Source organism: Schistocerca serialis, chromosome 5 (genome assembly GCF_023864345.2).
Source record: "Schistocerca serialis cubense isolate TAMUIC-IGC-003099 chromosome 5, iqSchSeri2.2, whole genome shotgun sequence".
NCBI classification, from domain to species: Eukaryota; Metazoa; Arthropoda; class Insecta; order Orthoptera; family Acrididae; genus Schistocerca; species Schistocerca serialis.
Genome location: NC_064642.1, coordinates 64255051 through 64271950, shown reverse-complemented (window position 1 = coordinate 64271950; position 16900 = coordinate 64255051).

Sequence of the window (16900 nt, the reverse complement as noted above, 5' to 3'; positions counted from 1 at the left end):
TTGCATTTATCACGAAACTCTTGCCCAACGTAAAGTCCCGAGCGAATGGAAAAAAGCGCAGGTGACGCCTGTATACAAGAAGGGTAGAAGGACGGATCCTCAAAATTACAGACCAATATCCTTAACATCGGTTTGTTGCAGGATTCTCGACCATATTCTCAATTCGAATATAATGAATTTCCTTGAGATAGAGAAGTTGCTGTCCATGCATCAGCACGGCTTTAGAAAGCATCGCTCCTGCGAAACGCAACTCGCCCTCTTTTCCCATGATATCTTGCGAACCATGGATGAAGGGTATCAGACGGATACCATATTCCTTGACTTCCGGAAAACGTTTGGTTCAAATGGCTCGGAGCACTATGGGACTCAACTGCTGAGGTCATTAGTCCCCTAGAACTTAGAACTAGTTAAACCTAACTAACCTAAGGACATCACAAACATCCATGCCCGAGGCAGGATTCGAACCTGCGACCGTAGCGGTCTTGCGGTTCCAGACTGCAGCGCCTTTAACCGCACGGCCACTTCGGCCGGCTCGGAAAGTGTTTGACTCGATGCCCCACTGTAGACACCTAACTAAGATACGAGCATATGGGATTGGCTCCCAAATATGTGAGTGGCTCGAAGACTTCTTAAGTAATAGAACCCAGTACGTTGTCCTCGATGGTGAGTGTTCATCGGAGGTGAGGGTATCATCTGGAGTGCCCCTGGGAAGTGTGGTAGGTCCGCTGTTGTTTTCTATCTACATAAATGATCTTTTGGATAGGGTGGATAGCAATGTGCGGCTGTTTGCTGATGATGCTGTGGTGTACGGGAAGGTGTCGTCGTCGAGTGACTGTAGGAGGATACAAGATGGACAGGATTTGTGATTGGTGTAAAGAACGGCAGCTAACTCTAAATATAGATAAATGTAAATTAATGCAGATGAATAGGAAAAAGAATCCGGTAATGTTTGAATACTCCATTAGTAGTGTAGCGCTTGACACAGTCACGTCGATTAAATATTTGGGCGTAACATTGCAGAGCAATATGAAGTGGGACAAGCATGTAATGGCAGTTGTGGGGAAGGCGGATAGTCGTCTTCGGTTCATTGGTAGCATTTTGGGAAGATGTGGTTCATCTATAAAGGAGACCGCTTATAAAACACCAATACGATCTATTCTTGAGTACTGCTCGAGCGTTTGGGATCCCTGTCAGATCGGATTGAGGGAGCACATAGAAGCAATTCAGAGGCGGGGTGCTAGATTTGTTACTGGTAGGTTTGATCATCACGCGAGTATTACGGGAATGCTTCAGGAACTCGCGTGGGAGTCTCTGGAGGAAAGGAGGCGTTCTTTTCGCGAATCGCTACTGAGGAAATTTAGAGAACCAGCATTTGAGGCTGACTGCAGTACAATTTTACTGCCGCCGACTTATATATCGCGGAAAGACCACAAAGATAAGATAAGAGAGATTAGGCCTCGTACACAGGCATATAGGCAGTCATTTTTCCCTCGTTCTGTTTGGGAGTGGAACAGGGGGAGAAGATGCTAGTTGTGGTACGAGGTACCCTCCGCCACGAACCGTAAGGTGGATTGCGGAGTATGTATGTAGATGTAGATGTAGATTTGTGGATTCGTAGGATCAACTCGAGCAACGCTTTGAAACACTGACTGCTTACGAACAATTAGTCTCATCATGTTGCGAAACACGGAAATTGTCTTTACCTAACGTAGCACTCGCTTTTGCAGCCGCTTAAGGAAAACACTACCTCGGCTTCGCTTACATATACAGGGTGTTTCAAAAATGACCGGTATATTTGAAACGGCAATAAAAACTAAGCGAGCAGCGATAGAAATACACCGTTTGTTGCAATATGCTTGGGACAACAGTACATTTTCAGGCGGACAAACTTTCGAAATTACAGTAGTTACAATTTTCAACAACAGATGGCGCTGCAAGTGATGTGAAAGATATAGAAGACAACACAGTCTGTGGGTGCGCCATTCTGTACGTCGTCTTTCTGCTGTAAGCGTGTGCTGTTCACAACGTGCAAGTGTGCTGTAGACAACATGGTTTATTCCTTATAACAGAGGATTTTTCTGGTGCTGGAATTCCACCGCCTAGAACACAGTGTTGTTGCAACAAGACGAAGTTTTCAGCGGAGGTTTAATGTAACCAAAGGATACAATAAAGGATCTGTTTGAAAAATTTCAACTGACTGGGAACGTGACGGATGAACGTGCTGGAAAGGTAGGGCGACCGCTTACGGCAACCACAGAGGGCAACGCGCAGCTAGTGCAGCAGGTGATCCAACAGCGGCCTCGGGTTTCCGTTCGCCGTGTTGCAGCTGCGGTCCAAATGACGCCAACGTCCACGTATCGTCTCATGCGCCAGAGTTTACACCTCTATCCATACAAAATTCAAACGCGGCAACCCCTCAGCGCCGCTACCATTGCTGCACGAGAGACATTCGCTGACGATACAGTGCACAGGATTGATGACGGCGATATGCATGTGCGCAGCATTTGGTTTACTAACGAAGCTTATTTTTACCTGGATGGCTTCGTCAATAAACAGAACTGGCGCATATGGGGAACCGAAAAGCCCCATGTTGCAGTCCCATCGTCCCTGCATCCTCAAAAAGTACTGGTCTGGGCCGCCATTTCTTCCAAAGGAATCATTGGCCCATTTTTCAGATCCGAAACGATTACTGCATCACGCTATCTGGACATTCTTCATGAATTTGTGGCGGTACAAACTGCCTTAGACGACACTGCGAACACCTCGTGGTTTATGTAAGATGGTGCCCGGCCACATCGCACGGCCGACGTCTTTAATTTCCTGAATGAATATTTCGATGATCGTGTGATTGCTTTGGGCTATCCGAAACATATAAGAGGCGGCGTGGATTGGCCTCCCTATTGGCCAGACATGAACCCCTGTGACTTCTTTATGTGGGGACACTTGAAAGACCAGGTGTACCGCCAGAATCCAGAAACAATTGAACAGCTGAAGCAGTACATCTGATCTGCATGTGAAGCCATTCCGCCAGACACGTTGTCAAAGGTTTCGGGTAATTTCATTCAGAGACTACACCATATTATTGCTACGCATGGTGGATATGTGGAAAATACCGTACTATAGAGTTTCCCAGACCGCAGCGCCATCTGTTGTTGAAAATTGTAACTACTGTAATTTCGAAAGTTTGTCTGCCTGAAAATGTACTGTTATCCCAAGCATATTGCAACAAACGGTGTATTTCTATCGCTGCTCGTTTAGTTTTTATTGCTGTTTCAAATATACCGGTCATTTTTGAAACACCCTGTATCTACGTATCGTAATCACGCGTAACTGGTGCTCCACCCTTGCACAACACCCCAGTTTGTATTCATTGTGTGTTACAATTTTTCAAAGATCTTGGTGTTGTATGGGTGGCCACGTGATGCACCCAGAATAAGACAAGAGCAGGTGCACTATGAATAATTCACGATGCTGACTCGGTGATGATGGCCCATAACTGAGTAATGGGAACCGCATTCTGATGCGACATATTGTCGTTACGTTTCAGTGCTCCGTACACTCACATATACACGCAGTAGAAGCGGAGAAGTTTTATTAGAATACGGCCACTCGATAGCATCTTCTCGATGCGAACCCCACGGTATCGATGACGCAGAGGAAAATAAGACAGCGCAGCTGTGGAGCGGTTCCCGAAGATACTACGGCTGTGTCCTCGGAGAGAATAAGCTGCTTCCAGGAAGCCGTAAAAGGAAACAAGGTGTAAACTTTACGCACATAGAAGGTCTCTTGTGCAGGCCGGAGCCGGAATATGGAACCGTGTTACTTGATGGGTGGAGAGGGGGTGGGGGAGGGTAATGGGAGAAGGCGGCGGCTGCATCGCCTTCTGTAACGACCTCGGGGAAAATTAAAAGAATACCGTTCAGCAAAGTGGAACTGCGGAAGGGAGCATAAAACGGCAACACTTTATACGACGACGAAATGTTTCCTGGTACCACATCGCAGTAACACTACGTGCAAGTACTGCATGTAATGTGCTGGAGATTGTTGGATTTGGAGTGTCCACGTTACAAGAACGGGCGAGAGATGGGGTTTCACACCCACTCGACGACGACGTCATTAGCGACAGAAAACAACCGTGGAATAATCCTGGCATTTGCCTTAAGAGGGGTAGGACGTCAAACGGGCCGACTTGGAGCAGGAGAAGCACCACAGAACAATTTACTTTTCAGTGTCTATACTTTTACAAAACTTTGTCAGCATGACCAGGAAGGATTCAGGATTCACACTCATAGCAGAGGAAGTTCAAAAACACAATAAACTAATTTTTTTTAGATATGAAATTTCATCATTTTTTCACTTACTACTGGCTGCATTTGTTGCTACAGGTACATTTTTGTTCACAAGTAAGAGAGATTTTTTGATGAATTTTGCACAGCATACAAACCATACTTACAGAAGAATGAAACTCTAGAATTTTCTAAATGTATTAAAAACTGTGTTAATAATTGAGATAATTAAATACAAAATTTGATTTTTTTCTAAACACAAAGTTTGAAACGTAACAACTAATTCACTTTTTCATAAATTAAATAGATTCTAGAGTTTCAGACACCTGTAAGTATGGTCTGTATGCTGTGCAAAATTCATCGAAGAATCTCTCTTAATTATGAAGAAAAGTGTACCTACAGCAACAAATGCAGCCAATAGTAAGTACAAAAATGATGAAATTTCACGTGTAAAGGAACTTATTTTTTTTATGTTTTTGAACTTCCGCTGCTATGAATGTGAATCCTGAATCCTTCCTGGTCATGCTGACAAAGTTTTATGAATGTACTTGTAAAAGTATAGGCAGTGGAAATTAAAATGTCCTGTGATGCCTGTCCTCCTCCAAGTTGGCCCGTTTGACGTTCTGCGATTTAGCGGAATCCCGAAAACCCTAAATCTAGATGCCCGACGGGGAACTGAAACGCCGCCCTTCCAAAAGCGAGTCCAGTGTCTTAACTGTGTGCCATTTTATTATGAGCACACTATGCATTTGTGACTGCTATTTCTAGCACATGACTTGATACATACCAAGGTGTGGAGTGCTTCCACATGCTATAATTTCACTCCTTAAACTCACTTTTTTAAAATTTTCTATTACCCCTTTTCTACACGAAAGGCGTATACTACATTCAAAAATAAAATAAAGTAAAATAAAAAAAATAAGAAATAAAAAATAAATAACGAAAAAATTCGAAGTGAAACATGGACTATAAATAGTTTGGACAAGAAGAGAATAGAAGCTTTTGAAATGTGGTGCTACAGAAGAATGCTGAAGTTCATACAGGTAGATCACATAACTAATGAGGAGGTATTGAATAGAATTGGAGAGAAGAGGAGTTTGTGGCACTACTTGACTAGAAGAAGGGATCAGTTGGTAGGACATATTCTGAGGCATCAAGGGATCACCAATTTAGTATTGGAGGGAAGCGTGGAGGGTAAAAATCGTAGAGGGAGACCAAGAGATGAATAAAGTAAACAGATTCAGAAGGATGTAGGATGCAGTATGTACTGGAAGATGAAGAAGCTTGCACAGGATAGAGTAGCATGGAGAGCTGCATCAAACCAGTCTCTGGACTGAAGACCACAACAACAACAACGCAAAAATTGAACAAGTCAGTGACGCGATGGTCCACCTCTGCTCCTTTTGCAAGCAGTTATTCGGCTTGGCGTTCCTTAGTAGAGTTGTTGGTTGTCCTTCTGAAGGGTATCGTGCCAAATTGTGTTCAATTGGCACGTAACATCGTCAAAATCACGAGCTGCTTGTTAACTAGCGAACCGGGTAATGTTTCACAATTGCTAAATATGTATGAAAATTGGACGTACGTCTTAATTCCCTACTCTCACTTCTCTCCGTCCTCCTCCTTCTCTTCCTCTCTCTGTTCGTCTCTTCTTCCGTCTCTCTGCTCATCTCTTCCTACCCCATCTCTTTGTCCGTGCCCCCGCCCCCCCCCCCCCCCCCCCCAATCTTCCACAGACCATCTCCTCTACTTCCCACTCTCTGATCCTGAGCCGTGTTAATAGATATTGCAAATTTAGGTTCAATAATGGTATTGTAATCATAAGCCGTCTGTGAAAGTCGAACAGGACGTTCTTGTGTACACCATTTATTTTATTTGAAAATATATATAATGAGAGTGTATCTATGTGGGAGAAACAATTTTTGTAATGGTTTAGATGCCCTGCTATAGCAGTTAAACCTGGCTGCAAGAAAGAAAACAAATTTGCACATTTTCTCAGAAGAGCACAGCTCATTAAATTCTTTCTTGGAGTCATTTTAAGAGAAAATCTCTACATTGTTGTCGTAAAATATATATTTCTGCTAGCAACGTTTCCGTATTATATTTTATGCACATATTTATATATTAAAAATGCACAGCACATGTCCGTCCAACCGTTTATTTGAATACTGCGTAAAAATTTGAAGTAAATAGCTCAAGAACTTTTCGAGGCTTTTACTAAAAATATTTTTTCTTTAAATATTCAGTCTTGCAAAAAACACCATTGGCATTCTAATTTACCATATTTTATAGTTTGTTGATGTCAGTAGGCATTGTCACATTCGAAAAGTGTATGCTTGCACAAAAACACATTTTCTAAACATTATTACACTCTGTTTATTTGTAAACAATGCGAACCTATTACTACTAAACGAATTCATGAAAATCGCATAGCTGGCCCTTGTGGCCGAGCGGTTCTAGGCGCTACAGTCTGGAACCGCACGACCGCTACGGTCGCAGGTTCGAATCCTGCCTCGGGCATGGATGTGTGTGATGTCCTTAGGTTAGTTAGGTTTAATTAGTTCTAAGTCTAGGGGACTGATGACTTCAGCCGTTAAGTCCTATAGTTGCTAGAGCCAAAATCGCGTATCAATAGCACCTTCCATTTCCGCAATATTTGCGGTGCAAGTTTTGGGTGATTCACCCTGTATGTGCGATATTAAAACATATGTAACCTTTGTCCGTCCGAACGTTTATTGGAGTATCGTATAGAAATATGAAGTAAACCGGACAGATACATTTGGAGAGTTTTGGTAATAATCTTTAGCTACAGCTCGTCTTTATATAGTAGATCAGATAAATGTTGCGCATTTACGTAAGCCAAGTGTTAAACTGAACGGTCAAATTACTTTATATTGTATTATGAGCTAAACATTATGACCACAGCGCATCGCGACACTGAATGAAGCCGCGTGTTGCCGCATGCACGTGACGCGGTAATGAAAATTACATAAGCGGAGCAGAGACGAGTGTGGGGGGGGGGGGGGGGGGCGGGGGGGGGGGGGGCGGCGGCAATGGTTCCAGCGACGATACGGCCGACACATGGAGAAAGTCACCGCCATAGGTGACGCTAACAAACGCGTGTTACGGCTCGGCGCCTGGGGAACGGGCAATTCGGAAACGAAGAAGCGGAACACCTGTTCTCGTGCTACTGAAATGATCATCTATGGGAAGTGACTGAATGACAGCGAAACCGCGTGTAGGTGACAGCGCGTTGGTCGGCCACAAACTATGACAGAGCGCGGACGTCGGTGATGGGAAGACGGCAGTAGGCGGGGACTATTTGTTAACGCTGCATTGCTGTGGGAGTTGGTAACCAGTTATTGTGCTCTGAAAAACTGACGCAATAACAGTATACGTCGGCTTTTCGAATGAAATGATGGAAAGTAACGTTGCGAACAAAAAAGAAAAATAGTAGCAGCAATTAAAACTTGTAGGAAGGTTCTAGAATCCTGTCCGTATCGGTTCACTTGCGTAGAAAAGAAAGACTGCAGTTAAAAGACAGTTCCTGCCTGCTTCACGTGTTCTTAATGTGGCAGAACTGTCTCGGATCTTGCATAAAAAGTCCGTACCACGTGTCTGTCGTCATATGCACAGAAATGATTAGTGAGAGTTCTGGAAAAGATCCGTCAGCTTTCTTCAAGCGTAGTACTTCATCCTACTGTTTCCGTATTTAGATATCTCCACCTGCGGATACAAACAGTAGCAAGAAGTCACACTTGCATACGACACAGTAATTTCGTTATAACTGACCAGTCAAAATTTGAGAACAATAGTTATTTCCATACCTACAACACTAGAGGAAAATATGATGTTTATTGCCCATTACTGAAGCCGTCACAGGCTCCCAGAAAGGAGTTCAATTCGTAAAAACGTAAATCTTTGTTTCACTAGTAACATAAAACGTCTGAGGTTTCCGGGTTCGATTCCTGGCGGGGTCAGGGATTTTCTCTGCCTCGTGATGACTGGGTGTTGTGTGATGTCCTTAAGTTAGTTAGGTTTAAGTAGTTTTAAGTTCTGGGGGACTGATGACCATAGATGTTAAGTCGCATAGTGCACAGAGCCATTTGAACCATAAAACGTCTGACAGATACAACAGCAAGTATTAAATAAAACACAAAATAATTTCTATCGGACAACGCCTCCTACTCCACGGACGAATTTTTATTTAAAAACTGGTAGCCTGCATAAAAAGGAAAAAACCTAGTTTTTTAAGTGTATTTATATGAGCAACACTAAAAAAAATAATATGTGCATTACTGTTAACAGTCGGGACGAAGACATCCTGTAAATTGATTCGTTCCACATGTCTCCGATGAAAGAAGAGTTCAAATGATCTATGGAACATTTAACTACCTAATTAACTAAACCGTCAGTGCTACAGCGCATTCCTCACACATCAAAATGACACGACAAAATCTGTAATCTACCTTCGCCTTCAAGACACTTCCGCTGCAGCAGAAACGCTTCATATTTAATACAATACCATCCATTAGCGACTGCCACAGACGTAAGATTAATGTCACGATGCGTTGTTTTGTACTGTAGGCTGCCTTTCTGACTCACTCAGTAGCTTTCGCTGAAAGGGAAATTTTTCGTTAGACGCCTTTCTGAATGAAATTGTGGAGGCAGCGGTGAAGGTATTGGTAGCGACAGCGATGCCGCTAGACGCTACGCGGCCGATTCTAAAACTACTAGAAGCTAATTCCTTCGGCGCTAGTAGATGGCAGCACCACCAACGTTCCAGCAACAGGTTTCTCTACAGATGCTCCCGGTCGGTGTTTCAGGCGGAAATGTATCAAGAGTTTGCTTTGCCAAAACTACAGTTCGGTAGTTTTGGTACACAACATGAATGACGAAGTGAATCGCAGAATACAAATTGTATCTATAGAATTTCTGGGGAAAAACTGTGAAACAGAGAAAATGGGAGGAGTCTGTAGACGTAAATGTAACTTCGGGCGTGCCCCAGCTGAGTGTTAAAGGACCATCACTTTTCACAACATATGTTTCATGGGGCTTTTCGCGGATTATGCTGTTGTATACAGGCAAGTCGAGATGCTAAACAACTGTAGCGAAAAGTAGGAAGACATGCAGAAGCGCATTACGTTACATACGTAATGTACGAGCGACTGCTCATAAGCCACACATCACGCCTCTAAATGCCAAACGACACGTCGCTTGGTGTAAGGAGCGTAAACACTGGACGACTGAACATTGGAAAAACGTTGTGTGGAGTGACGAATCACGGTACACAATGTGGCGATCAGATGGCGAGGTGTGGGTATGGCGAATGCCCGGTGAACGTCATCTGCCAGCGTGTGTAGTGGCAATAGTAAAATTCGGAGGCGGCGGTGTTATGGTGTTTTTCATGGAATGGGGCTTGCGTCCCCTTGTTTTGCGTGACACAGGCCTACATTGATGTTTTAAGCACCTTCTTGCTTCCCACTGTTGAAGAGCAATTCGGGGATGGCGATTGCATCTTTCAACACGATCGAGCATTTGTTCATGATGCACGGCCTGTGGCGGAGTGGTTACACGACAGTAATGTCCCTGTAATGGGCTGGCCTGCACAGAGTCCTGACCTGAATCCTATTGAACACCTTTGGGGTGTTTTGGAACGCCGATTTCGTGCGAGGCCTCACCGACCGACATCGATACCTCTCCTCAGTGCAGCACTCCGTAAGGAATGTGCTGCCATTCCCCAAGAAACCTTCCAGCACCTGACTGAACGTATGCCAGCGACAGTGGAAGCTGTCGTCAAGGGTAAGTGTGAGCCAACACCGCATTGAATTCCAGCATTACCGATGGGGGCGCCACGAACTTGGAAGTCATTTTCAGCCAGGTGTCCGGATACTTTTGATCACATAGTGGAGTTCCTATGTGATCTGGTAGATGTCACTAGCTGACACACTGTCTGAGCTACAGGCAAAACGCTGCCATTTTATTTGCAGCTCTGTTTGTTTAATTTTGTAATTGTTTATTAATTAGTACTACTGTGCTTAGTTATGAGAGTGAGTGAAAGTGTGAATGTAAAATATTGTTTTATGTAAAGTTTTTATACTACACAGTGAAATAATTTGTCACCTGAGGAATGTTCCTGAATTTTTTATGAACTATTTTTTACTTTATGGTACTAGGAAAATGAGATAATGATTTGGGTAAAATAGTTTCGTTAAGATGGAGCTAATTTTATGTTTGTGAGTTTTAAAAATTTATTTACATTAATTTACTGTTCTGATTCGGTGACAGATTGTGATTGGTTCTGTATACATGCACGGGATTAAGCAATTTTGATGCTGCTTTCCGATTGGCTGTGATATTTCTCTTTCAATCAGAAATTAGCACATTCAAGCGTATCTTGGGAACTTGAAACTTCTTTTGTGTAGAGAGACGCGTGGAGTCGGGGCTTGGGTCTCGTAGTGATCAGACCTATTGGTAGTTGCTCCTTGGATGAAAATTATTAATACTGTAATATTACGAAACCGAAATGTTTGAGAAGTGCTGTAAAGTGTGGAATGCGATTTAGTGCACGCTGTAAAATTCTGAACTTTTAGTGACATTTTAAATAAGTAAATTCCCTGTAGCGTGTTGCTTCTTGGCGAACGTGAACATTTTGTTACGTGAGAGCGATTACAGACACATTTGAGATAGCTGTTCTAAAAGAAACAATCCGTTTGTGGCTACAGTTACGAATGATGAGCGCGTGTGGACTTTTACAGACTTTGTACAGCTTAGAGTAAGGCTTGGTGGTGACGGGTGTATGCAGGCTTCGTGTAATAGAGTTGAGTTTAGCGCACATAATTACTTTCGATCAATTACTATTTCGTTCCACCGACAAAAGAACTTTTAGTGCGACTTGTGGTTACGAGATTCACCACGATGTGAGTGGAACGTAATACGCATCAGCGACGCACGGCGCAGCCGCAAGCGTACGATCCTAGAAGGATCAACCAGTATATTGCTTCCTGACACGTATATCTCGTTAAAAGACCATGAAGATAAAACCAGAGAGATTGGAGCCCACGCAGAAGCTTACCAGCAATCGATGTTCCTGTGAACCATACGCGATTGGAGCAGGAAAAGGGGAAAGTGACACCGGAAGACAAAGTACCCTCCGCCACACAGGGTTGGGTGGACTGAGTGGCTGCACAATGGAAGACTTTTTTCAGCCGAAAACATGGTGATGTCTAGGAGTCCTTTTAAAATACTTATCCATTTTCTCTTTCCTGTTTCAGGTACTGTCTGGGTAGCAAGATAAGTTGTTCTACTGGTGATCAGACTTGTTTTTGAAGGTCTCCTTTTCTTCGAAAAACGTTTGGCGTCTTTCTGATATTTCATGTAAGCTTTCGGATTAAGTTTCTACCAAGCTTGAAAATCAGTAATAAATTTAGACGTGTTGTTCAAGGTTGCGTCTGTCCTAGAGAGCATACAGCAAAAACGGTAGAAACTTAGTGTGGTGTCACCGCCAGACACCACACTTGCTGGGTGGTAGCCTTTAAATCGCCCGCGGTCCGTTAGTATACGTCGGACCCGCGTGTCGCCACTGTCAGTGATTGCAGACAGAGCGCCGCCACACGGCAGGTCTAGAGAGACGTCCTAGCACTCGACCCAGTTGTACAGACGACTTTGCTAGCGATGCTACACTGACAAATGCGCTCTCATTTGCCGAGACGATAGTTAGCATAGCCTTCAGCTACGTCATTTGCTACGACCTAGCAAGGCGCCATTACCAGTTTATATTGAGATTATACTTCTGTATCATCAAGAGCGATGTTCTACAACTGTGGATTAAAGTTAAGTATTACAGCAACTGCGTCCGTTTTTCTAAGTTCTCATTTCCTTGTAATGTTCCAGACCTCACGCCAGCCTGCGTGAGCTTCGCGTGCCTTTCGGCTACCGGTCATAGTGGGTTGGCTGTCTGGCCAGTCCACTACACTTAGATTTTCAGTTTATAATACCGTCCAGGATCTCATTTGGCAGACAGATGTAGAACCAGTCAGACATCGACTGTCGGTAAGCACATTTCGTCTTATCCTTATCGCCTGTCTAATAAAAGAAATAAATGAAACAAATGGTGCACCTTTGTTCTGAAATGCTTCACTTTCGTTTTTAATTAAGTCATCCCTTAGATTTTCTGGAACGGTGAAGGACACTGAGATATGTTAGGAAATATTACTATTACTTTCTGTGTTTTCTTCTTAATTTGCTCCCTCTTTATTTGGTACGCTCTCTTTCAATCTATATTCACGTGCATTACAATTATCTCACGATTTTCTACTTCTGTTTGAGCAAAAAGCTTCAGAAGTTTGATTTAATCTGAGTATTTATCTGTTTGCATTACATAATTAAAAATGTAAAACGGTTATGGGAAAAGAAGTGATCGTGTGGCATTACCACGTCTAGGGTAACTCTGCTGCCCAGTGCAAGTTTTTTCATTTGACTCCACTTCGGCGCTTTGCTCGTAGATGATGATTAGACGAAATGATGAGGACAAAGCAAACAATCTGTTACTCAAAGCGAAGAAAATGTAATGTTCAGCCATGAATCGAACCTGGGGCGCCAGGATCTACAGGCAACAACACTAACCAATTTTGTTGTTGTCTGCTGCTAGACCTGTTTCTTCGACGTTTTCTAGTCCTTGCTTCTGTAGTGATGGCGCTGACATCTTTGAAATTCCGTAAATATGAAGTCCACTCACTCACAGAACCGGCAGTCTCCTGGCAGAACACGCACGGCTACCGTGCAGGTACAAACACGGTGGCCCCAAACAAAGAAAATGTTCGGTGTGGCCTTGGCTCGAACCTAGGACACCAGATTCTAGAGGCAACAACGCTAACCAATTCTTTTTTTTATTTTTTTTATTGGGCCTCCTTCCCTCCCCTTATAGCCCTTCCATTCGCTCACCTTTAGTTGCCTTCTCGGCCTGGCTTCTGTGCCTTTTATTTTGTTTGTTCAAACATAATAATTCTCCTCGAAAGTGGAAGAAACTAACTAACGTAATTATTTCGTTTGATCAGCAAATTCTTTTTTGTTATTTATTTAAATTTAATTTCTTATTAATTGTGAATTTGATGATAAGGAAAACTTTTCATTTCGTGGAACTGAAAAAGAAGAGTAATAATACAATAAATCCCTTTTGATGGTTATGTATTCCTTCTTGTCAAAAATGTGAAGTAAATTCTTCTTCTCCGGTAACCCTTTACGTTTCTCTTTGCTGTAAAAAACTACATGTATGCTTATTCATAAATGCCAGGAGTTTTGCCTAATTCCAATCGCATTTCATCTATAGAAACAGACGTTCTTGCTTCTTTTTAAGGAAAATTAGATACATAAATAAAATAAATTTCTCCTCCGTCGGTGCAGCTGATTTTATTTTTACTACTTGCATCTATTTCGAGAGCGTAAGGTGCATACAGAACACGAGTAACGTAATGAGCAAAAGTATTAACCTTAATTATAAAATTAAAAGACAAGATTCACTGATCTTAACATGTAAGTTGCAGGGATATTACGCTCATGCGTATTTTGCAAAACTCTTTTGATAGTTCCTTTTCTTCTGCAGTTCATGATATAATGTTGTTGGTTTAACCTTAAACTGGGGTGTTTCTATTGTCATCAAGCAGCCAGATTACCATATTGGTTTTCCGGCCGGAGTACTGGTTTTGGTCTGGCGTCACAACTTCTTGCATCCTGACATATTGCTGTATCGCCAACAGTAGTGATGGACGTATTGTTAAGTCCATTCCCAGATTCCGAGTGAGTGTTGAATGTGAGCCGATGTATCAATTTATTCTCTTCATTACACTTATGATAATTCAGTGAATCCGAAACATGGATAGAGCATAATTTTGTGCACACTGGAATCGTTTCATTGAAGACTTTGTAATATGATATCCTAACATCTGATGTAAACTGTTTGTTGTGAATGTCCTTCGACGTTTCAGGCCAACTGACAGGGAGGTATTTAGTTTCCATTTCTTTAGTACCTCAACGTTTTTTATTCTTTGCGTTGCAAATTTTGTCTCTCTGCGTTACATAGCTGCTCTCGCTATCACTGTTCTGAGAAAGATGAATGTTTTTTGCCAATATTGGCGGCTAATACTTGGCTTTCTGATTGGACTGCTTTCATAAGTATATTCGTCAGGCTATTAAGGCTGAAATTTGGCCTTTAAAGGAAGTTGTAGACTAGTCATGCTTTGCATTTTCCATCAATACCTATTAATCAGATGCCACCTTCTTCAAAGAGCAGTGTTAGTGGGCTGTATTTTAGTTTGGAAAGCACCCTCTATAACAGGAAAAAGTAAAACTGGACCGGAAAATATTTGTAAGACTGGCACGCAACTGGTCCTTGTTAATGAACTGGTGACCTACTCACAACAAAAAACGCTGTATGGATATTTTCGGCAAGACGGACCAACAGCATACAGCCTCCTTGCAACCTTGACACACAAGAATGCGGTGTTCTGTAAGGAGAGGATAATTGCCAGAGGCAATGCAATCTCCTGGCCTCCTCGATCGCCCGATCCCTCTCTCGCTGTGATTTTTACCTGTGGGGTAATTTGAGGGGTCAGGTGCACTGAGATAATTCTGACTCACTGAAGGAGCTGCACCTGAACACTGAGTATTCAGTTGCTGCGCGTGGTTCACAGTACGATAAACCGCTATCAATGCTTTATTCTCCGAAAATTATTTCGAGCAGTTAGTCCACGAACCCACGCGAATTGTAAATGGTTGCGAAAACACACTTGACCTCTTAGCCACAAACAATCCAAAGCTAATAGAGAGCATCATTACTGATACAGGGATTAGTGATCACAAGGTCGTTGTAGCTAGGCTCAATACCGTCTCTTCCAAATCCACCAGAAACAAACGCAAGATAATTTTATTTAAAAAAAGCGGATAAAGTGTCACTAGAAGCCTTCCTAAGAGACAATCTCCATTCCTTCCGAACTCACTATGCAAATGTAGACGAGATGTGGCTCAAATTCAAAGATATAGTAGCAACAGCAATTGAGAGATTCATACCCCATAAATTTGTAAGAGATGGAACTGATCCCCTATGGTACACAAATGAGGTCCGAACGCTGTTGCAGAGGCAACGGAAAAAGCATGCGAAGTTCAGAAGAACGCGAAATCTAGAAGATTGGCTAAAATTTACAGACGCGCGAAATTTGGCACGGACTTGAAATACGAACAGCTGCTAGCATGAGTTTTTTAGAAGTAGATACCTTATGGGTTGCGAAGCAACTCAAATCGCTTGATACGGGCAAGTCTTCAGGTCCAGATTGTATACCGATTACGTTCCTTTCAGATTAGGCTGATACAATAGCTCCCTACTTAGCAATCACATACAACCGCTCGCTCACCGATAGATCTGTACCTGCAGATTGGAAAATTGCGCAGGTCGCACCAGTGTTTAAGAAGGGTAGTAGGAGTAATCCATCGAATTACAGACTTATATCATTGACGACGGATTGCAGTAGGGTTTTGGAGCATATACTGTATTCAAACATTATGAATCACCTCGAAGGTAACGATCTATTGATACGTAATCAGCATGGTTTCAGAAAACATCGTTCTTGTGCAACGCAGCTAGCTCTTTATTCGCACTAAGTAATGGCCGCTATCGACAGGGGATCTCAGGTTGATTCCGTATTTCTGGATTTCCGGAAAGCTTTTGACACCGTTCCTCACAAGCGACTTCTAATCAAGCAGCGGTCCTACGGGGTATCGTCTCAGTTGTGCGAGTGGATTCGTGATTTTTGTCAGGAAGGTCGCAGTTCGTAGTAATAGACGGCAAATCATCGAGTAAAACTGAAGTGATATCAGGTGTTCCCCAGGGAAGCGTCCTGGGACCTCTGCTGTTCCTGATCTATATAAATGACCTGGGTGACAATCTGAGCAGTTCTCTTAGGTTGTTCGCAGATAATGCTGTAATTTACCGTCTAGTAAGGTCATCCGAAGACCAGTATCAGTTGCAAAGCGATTTAGAAAAGATTGCTGTATGGTGTGGCAGGTGGCAGTTGACGCTAAATAACGAAAAGTGTGAGGTGATCCACGTGAGTTCCAAAAGAGATCCGTTGGAATTCGATTACTCGATAAATAGTACAATTCTCAAGGCTGTCAATTCAACTACGTACCTGGGTGTTAAACTTACGAACAACTTCAGTTGGAAAGACTACATAGATAATATTGTGTGGAAGGCGAGCCGAAGGTTGCGTTCCATTGGCAGGACACTTAGAAGATGCAACAAGTCCACTAAAGAGACTGCTTACACTACACTCGTTCGTCCTCTGTTAGAGTGCTGCTGCGCGGTGTGGTATTCTAACCAGGTGGAATTGACGGAGGACATCGAAAGGGAGCAAAATGGGGCAGCTCGTTTTGTATTATCACGTAATAGGGGAGAGAGTGTGGCAGATACGATACGCGAGTTGGGATGGAAGTCATTAAAGCAAAGACGTTTTTCGTCGCGGAAGATCTATTTACGAAATTTCAGTCGCCAACTTTCTCTTCCGAATGCGAAAATATTTTGTTGAGCCCAACCTACATAGTTAGGAGTGATCATCATAATAAAATAA